Raw genomic sequence first — 6,609 nt, forward strand, 5'->3', positions numbered from 1 at the left:
GAATCTTCAACTGTCTCAAAAAGCTCAATTTTTTGAAAATAGTTATTTTATGTCTGGTGAAGAGTGAGCATCTATAACATCCACTATTCGTGCTCCCCATCCCCTTGGGTTCCTCTATGAACTGGTGGGCCTGGGGAATTGGCATCATATAAAACCGTCATGGCGAACAGGGGGGTAAGAAGAGCCTGACTAGGTGTTTAGCATTTTTTATTTCCCTGCCCTCCATGAGTGCCTAATAAATGCGCAGGTGACGGAATGAGTAAGTGAGTGAATGAACGAATGTCCATTACAGCAAGATAACTCGTAATCTCTCAGGAGATGAAATGGACGTAAAGCAAGAGATACTTGCGATAGACACAGGACAGATCTTGCAGCCCCGAGACTGGCCAGCCCGAGTCCCTGCCTGGCTGCATCGACCCCGGGCTGCACCACGGGGCGTGTCAGGGGAGGGGGAGTGGGCCGCGGGCCTCCGAGGACAGCAGCATGACACAGTTTAATTAGCCCAAGAGTAAATTACATCAGACGTAGAGAGCCCCGACTTCTCCCGACGGCGTGGGGAAAATGGAAGCCTAGCATTTTCAATTTAAGGTTTAGTTAGATAATACCTATTGGTGCCAGTGGATTACAGAGTGGATATTAAATCCTGCAGGATTTGGAATCGGAGCATACAAATGGAATCCATAAGTAGGGGGAAGCTGCAGGAAGGAGCGGGCCCTCTGTCCTCAGCTAATGAGAAAGCCTCTCTGTGAAGGCTCAGTCAGCACAGACCTGGGTCCTAAAGCTCCTACCAAAGGCTCTAGGGCGGTGGGGGGGGGGGAGGGTTGGTGATCATTCTGGGGGCTCCCTGAGCAAATTCTTCCCACGTTACAGGCACGAATGCCAGGCGCCAGTGCACCCCACATTTTAACAATCAGAATTGGAACTCACAGCTCAGCTCCATCTAGCCCTTCCTCTCCTCTCCATCTGGTCAAACTCCTACACGACCTTCAAAATGGCTCAAGCCTCCCTCCTCCAGGAAGCCCTGAACTCCACTCGGATTCCTCCCTGAGCCCAAGGAGCCTGGACTTCGGGGTGTTGCCTTCACCGATGGTTATCTTCTTCAAGGACAACCTCGTGCCCTCACCTCTCAGTCTTGGAAAGGAGTGACATGATCTATTCTGCACCCGCACTCCTAGGTGCACAGGGAGATCCAACACACATGAGCTGCACAAAAGGGGTGTTTACGTTACATTTGTATTGATTTTTGGACAGCTGATGCATTTTGAATATGCGATACATTCACATCCTTTGAGACTCAAAAAGTAGAGAAGGATCTGGGGCAGAAGTCTCCCTCTACCCTGCTCTGCAGGGCCCAGGCTTCTCCCCAGGGTAGCCAGTCTCTGGTGTATCCCTCCGGGCTCCAACCTCCAAGCAGATCAGGATGTCCATTTGCCCCTTTCTTAACAAAACAACAGGACACTTTCCATGCTATTTCCCTCACCACCCTTCTTGGAGAATGTCCTCATTCCTGCAGGGGATATCTTCAGGTTCCTGTCATCTTTGAACCAGGAAGGCCCTGCAGCTCCAGGACGGGGAGCCAGTGGGACAGGGAGCTGTGAGGATGGACTCCAGGGTCCCCCCCACTTCCCCCTAGATGGGCGTGAGGGTGATTGGGCGCCTTGAGATGGCCTCTGAAGCTGACCTGGACCAGCAGGCTTGGGAGCATGAACACAGGGCCTTGGAGCCTTGGGCAGAGCCCGTGGGATGGCAGTGATGGTGGTCATCACGGCTGGATGACATCCCTGGCAGGCCCAGCACAAAGTCTGGAGCCCAGTGAAGAAGGAGGATACAGCGGCTTATTAGTTTAAGCAGGATGAAATGTGTAAATTAATTACCCCGGCCACCCGTGCATGTAGTGGCTGGCCCTGCTCTGGGGAAGACAAGCATTAGCGTCCGTTCCTGCAGGCTGGTAACCCTGGCAGACGCAGCTGGGAGGGCCCCTCGCTGCCCGCCCACGCGGGGGAGGAAGGGTCCCCAGGAGCCAGAGCCGGGTGGTCCTGCCGGATAATCGGGTCAGCCTGGCCCCAGGAGCCAGAGCCGGGTGGTCCTGCCGGATAATCGGGTCCTTCCCTGGGATGGTGAGCTTGAATTCTGCCTCCACCAGCAGCAAAAGCAGGGGTCAGAAGAGAATGGGCAGAGGGGGTAAAGGGCCCACCCTCTGTCCTGTTCTGGGCGCCTGAACTCTTATTTATCAGGCGATACAAGGTGCCAGTCACTGTGGCCACCCTTTACTAGCTTCCTTTCATTTGATCCTCACAAAAACCCCGAGTGGATTCCATTATGAGCCCCATTGCACAGATGAGAAAACCGAGGACCAGGAAGAATAAGTAACTTGTTCTATCGACCCAGCGGCTAACTGGCAGTGTCGGGATTCAGATCCAGGACAGCACACGGCTTCCTGGGGGGACAGACAGGCAAGGAGCCATCTCCGGGGTCATGTCACCCAAATGCGCCCTCCCTGCTTCCACACCCCATGGCAGGGGTCCCTCCCCCCGTAGCCCGGTAGCCCGCGCTGTTGAGCCGTGGCCTCCCTCGGCCTGCAGCTGGGACCTGCTCACCCACCCACCTCCCCGGCCCAGGGGCCCTCTGCTCTCAGCCAGTTTCCCAAACTGCCTCATCGTCCTATACTCCTAGCCTCCATGGCTCTGCCCGTTCCTCCACCCGGACGGTCTACCCGCCACAATCGGCTCCATTGTCCGTGTCTCCGGCCGCCGTCATTGTCCAGCTGCACCTCCGCTCTCCACTCTAGCATCACCATCCATCCCAGAGCCCTCTTCTTAGGGCACTAATCTGATCACTCTCCGTTCTGCCGTGGCAGCACCACACTTACAGGAAACCCCAACTCTCCGTGAGAGCTGTGTGATGGGACCCCGCCCGCCTCACCACTGCCCAGTGTCCTCTCCTCAGCACCCCCAGCCGGCTGACCCCTGCCCTCCCCACACTTGCAGAACACATTCTCCAACGCAGGTCCCCTGCTGGACGATCCTTACCCCCAGACCCACAGCCCCCCCTCTCCGCCCAGGACAGCCTGCCTCCCTCAGCCTTGCCCCCCCGTGTCCCTCTGCAGGGTACTTATCACATCTAAATCAGCCTGCATTCATTTATGACTTTATCCTTGGCTTGCCTGACAGGCAGTGCCTCCTGTCTCCCCGTGCCGAGGTCTTGGCACGCCATGAAGATTTGGGAATGGACAAGGAAGCCCCCTCTGTCCCACCATCCTGAATCCTCAACCCAGCCCTCTCTCTCACCTGGGCTTGCACAGTGGACCCAATCCTGGGCTTCAGGTTATCTGGGCCACGTCCCCCTCTAGGCAGGTCCCCACCTGAGCCATCAAAGACCCACAACCTCACCTCCCAAGGAATAATCATGAGTCCTTCTCAGGGACAGGCTCTCAAGGCCACGCCTTCCACTGATGGATCCGCCTTCGACAAGTTGCCTGTAAGGACCAGGGTTTGCAGTCCACTTAAGGGTCTTAACATGAGGATGGAACCAACCTCAGGGAAATGCAGTTTGCCCCCCAAGGCCAACCAAGAAGCCAGTGGGGAAACAAATTATCAGTCCACTTAGGATTAATTTCTTCACCGCGTGTGAGCCAAAGACCTCCCCAGCCTGGCTTCTGTCTTCCCTGGAGAGCCCCAGGGACTAGGGTGTCGTTCTCAGCCCTGGGGAGGGTTCCTGCCTCCCCACCACTCTCCCTCTTGCAAGAGGGTCTAATGGTTCCCACAACCTTCATCCCCGCGCCCTCCTCCTTGCCTTTGCCCTTCTCAGCCTCCGCCTTGGCGGGGTGATGGATTAGGAACCAGGGGCTGGCCCATGCACCCAGCAATTAGTGTTTATCTCCCTCATATATGCGGCTGAACAACAGTTCGTTTTCGAACTTAATAGTCAACATTCAGAAAGATAAAACTGCCTGGGTCCCTCCTGGGAGGCAATTTGAGGATTTGGTGGGAAGACCTGGACAGGAGCTGGGCGCACATCTCTGCCTCCAAGACCCTGCCCCCTCTGGACATGCATCCTGGCCCCAGCTTTTACCCTTCTGATCTCCCCGCACAGTCAGCAGCAAGATACCGATCTCCCCACCTTGCAGGCAGGAAATCTGAGGCTGAAGGAAGCCGAGGGACTCTGCCCCTCAATTTTCTCTCGCCTTGGATTTTGAGGACTCTGGCTTTCTATTTACCGCCTGGCTTGGTAGGCTGACCTGTAGAGTCCCCTCAACCCTCAGGGGGCTGCAGAACTCAACCTGACATGCCCACCAGGCTCCGTCCCTCAGCCTGCCCGCCTGCAGGGAGAGCCCAAGGGCAGCAGCCCCCCACATGGAGGAGACCCTTCCCATGCCCCACCCTGCAGTCCCCATGCCAGGCTGGGTGGGGTGTGGTGGGGTGAGCAGCAAGCCTCTCATTCCTGCTTGGCTGGGGGACTGCCGGCCTGTAATCACACATTCCACAGCCTGGGGCAAGGTCTATTTAGCTAATGCAGAAGGAGTGGAGAAAGGGGCTCCCCTGGTGGGAGGGCTGTGGGGCCCAGGTCCTGACAGTGGCTTGGGGAGGGAGGCTGAGTGCCCATAAACTGCGGTGAAATGCTGCCACCTGCTGGCCATTTCTCAGAACTGCAGAGAGCTGCGGGGCTGGTTCCGGGGCTGGGAAAGTGGAAACTGGCCCCCTTCCCCCAACCACCCCCCCATGGTCCCGAAAAAGCTGGGGAAATCGATCTTGGTCCCAGGTTGGGATGCTGTTGTTTCTGCTATTCTTGTTGTTAATGCGACAACAGTAATATTACTGTGTCTCAATTATTGAGCACTTGCTGGGGCAGGTGCTTTGCACATTGTTTTTGTGTCCCCAGCAATCCTGTAAGATGCTGTTTGCTTCTGATGGGCTGGGTAGCTTGCCGAGGTCACACAGCTGGTGAGTGCCATAGGCGGGATTCTAACTCAGGCAGTCTGGCTCCAAACTGTCGCCCAAAGTCTGAATTCCAAGTGTCAGCTCCCCACAGGAATGTCCTGGATTACCCGCCCCCCCCCATAACTGCTTCTTAGTCTCCAAGGCCTGCGCACATGCCCACACCCTTCTAGAACAAAAAGGAATAACCCCTGATGTCTTGGAGTCCATACTGCAGTGGGTCCTGGAGATCCAGGCCCAGAGCAGGACGCAGATGCTTCTGAGGCCCCCAGGCCCCCTCACCCACTGCCCTTGTGAGCAGGGGAGGCTTCTGCTTGGGGAGTGGTCCCAGCCCTGACTGGCAGGGTGTGGAGCTGAGGAGGGGCAGCTGGGCTGGGTAAGGGGTGCCTCGGGGATTTGAGAATCCAATCCACCTGGCTCTCAACCCCGTCCTGGTCACGGAGCTCCAGCTGGGATGGAGCTCAATTTTCCAGTCCCTCCCAACCACCCTTGTTGCTGTGATCCTTACCCCACAAACTATTACAGCTGGGAGAGGACCTCGGGACTGATCCAGGGAAAACACTACCTCCTTCTGTTGATGGGGAAGGTCAGGCCCAGAAAGGGCAAGCAGTGGGCTCAGATCACACCGCCCAAAGTGAGCCAGGAAGAGAACTCCCAACTCCCTGGCTAGGGCTCCCTGCCGAGCCCTAGTTCTCCTTCCCCCCTCCCCCAGCCCAGCCTCCGAGGGTCCCTCCCCACCTGCCAGCAGGCTACCCACAGCATGCCTGGAATTGCCTAAAGCCCAGAGCTAGTGGGAGAATGGACCAGCCTTAGCTGGGGCTGAGAGGAAGAAGAATAGAAACAGTCTTGCTTCTCTCCTTTCTCTCCCTTTCTGGGAAGAGATGCCTCCCTTCCCCTCGACTCCCATCCCTGAGCCACTCAGGACCTGCAATGGTCCGATGTTTTCACTCATTGTGAGGAGGGAGGCACTCACAAGAAATGGAAGAAAGGATTCCCCCGATTGCTTTCTAATCACAGCTCCAGTGGTAAGGGAACTGCTGGGGAGTGATGGGGAGAGCACGGTGCTCGGGGGACAGCCCCACCCGGGCCCCTGGATACGGCTGTCCTCCTGTCCCCCCACCATACCAGCCTCCACACTACCAGTGGAAGCTCCTGGTGAGGCCCCGGCCCAGGACAGGCAGGGGTCCAGGGAATTCAGCTGGACTCTGTCCCTCCCCTTCTTCCCTCCTCTGGAGCCGCGGCTTTGGGAAGGGCCCCAAATGTGGAGGGCAAGGCCTTTCCCCGAGAACTGAGCATCTCTAGAGCCCAGGAGCATGACCCTCCTCCCCATCACAGCCACGGGGATTGCAGGTCCTAAAGCCGGTCCGGGAGGCTGCAGGGCACGGAGTGCTGGCCTGGGGAAGTGCTCCAGAGAGCATTGCTCATGGAACCAGACCCGGGTCAGGGGCTGGGGAAACAGCAGCAGCCAGTCCAGGGGACACTGTCCTCGCAGCTCCCAAGGGAAAGCATGGAGGTGGGGGAGCCTGCTGGTTCCATGCGAGGCAGCCTCCTTCCTGATGCTGCTGCACTGGGCCCCTCACCATCCTCTCCTCTCCTACCCCCTCCCCTCTGCCCTCTTCTTCTGGCTCATTTCTCCCTTTCCTTTTCTGATTCCAAGGACCCCCCCACCTCCACC

The sequence above is a fragment of the Zalophus californianus genome, chromosome 11 (genome assembly GCF_009762305.2).
Source record: "Zalophus californianus isolate mZalCal1 chromosome 11, mZalCal1.pri.v2, whole genome shotgun sequence".
Classification (NCBI taxonomy): Eukaryota; Metazoa; Chordata; class Mammalia; order Carnivora; family Otariidae; genus Zalophus; species Zalophus californianus.